This window comes from Pagrus pagrus (genome assembly GCF_965226575.1).
Source record: "Pagrus pagrus genome assembly, chromosome: 24".
NCBI classification, from domain to species: domain Eukaryota; kingdom Metazoa; phylum Chordata; class Actinopteri; order Spariformes; family Sparidae; genus Pagrus; species Pagrus pagrus.
Window position 1 is genome coordinate 14,723,971 of NC_140206.1, and position 519 is coordinate 14,724,489.

Here is a 519-nt window from a genome sequence, read left to right on the forward strand (position 1 = left end):
TTGTGGATAAAAGAGTTTGTGTTGTCATTTCTTTCAAGTTGCGTGAGAAGCTGTGTGTGTGCGCGCGTGTGTGTGTGCAGGTGTGTGTTTGAGAACAGAGTATACCTGCGGTCGACGCTGGCTGTCCCCCAGGAGACGTTGCGCCGCTCCCTCAGCGCCATGGTAACAGATGCTAAGAACACACCTGGCATGTATATATATATATAAGAACGATGGAGAAGAGAGGGGTTGGGAGGTTGCACACACACACACACACACACACACCATCAGCCATTCAACCATCACAAGAACAAGCACTGTGATTGCCTTCATCTGAAGCGTTTTCATCCTGATGGGAATTACCGGTTTAACATCCATGAAGGGACAGAAGTGAAGGACGGAGGGAGAGATGGAGCAAGAGGAGGATGGAGTGTGTGTGTGTGTGTGTGTGTGTGTGTGTGTGTGTGTGTGTGTGTGTGTCTGTAGAGGAGGAGAGGGAGTCATGGAGACTAAAAACGGGAGGGAGAGTTGCAGCGCCGC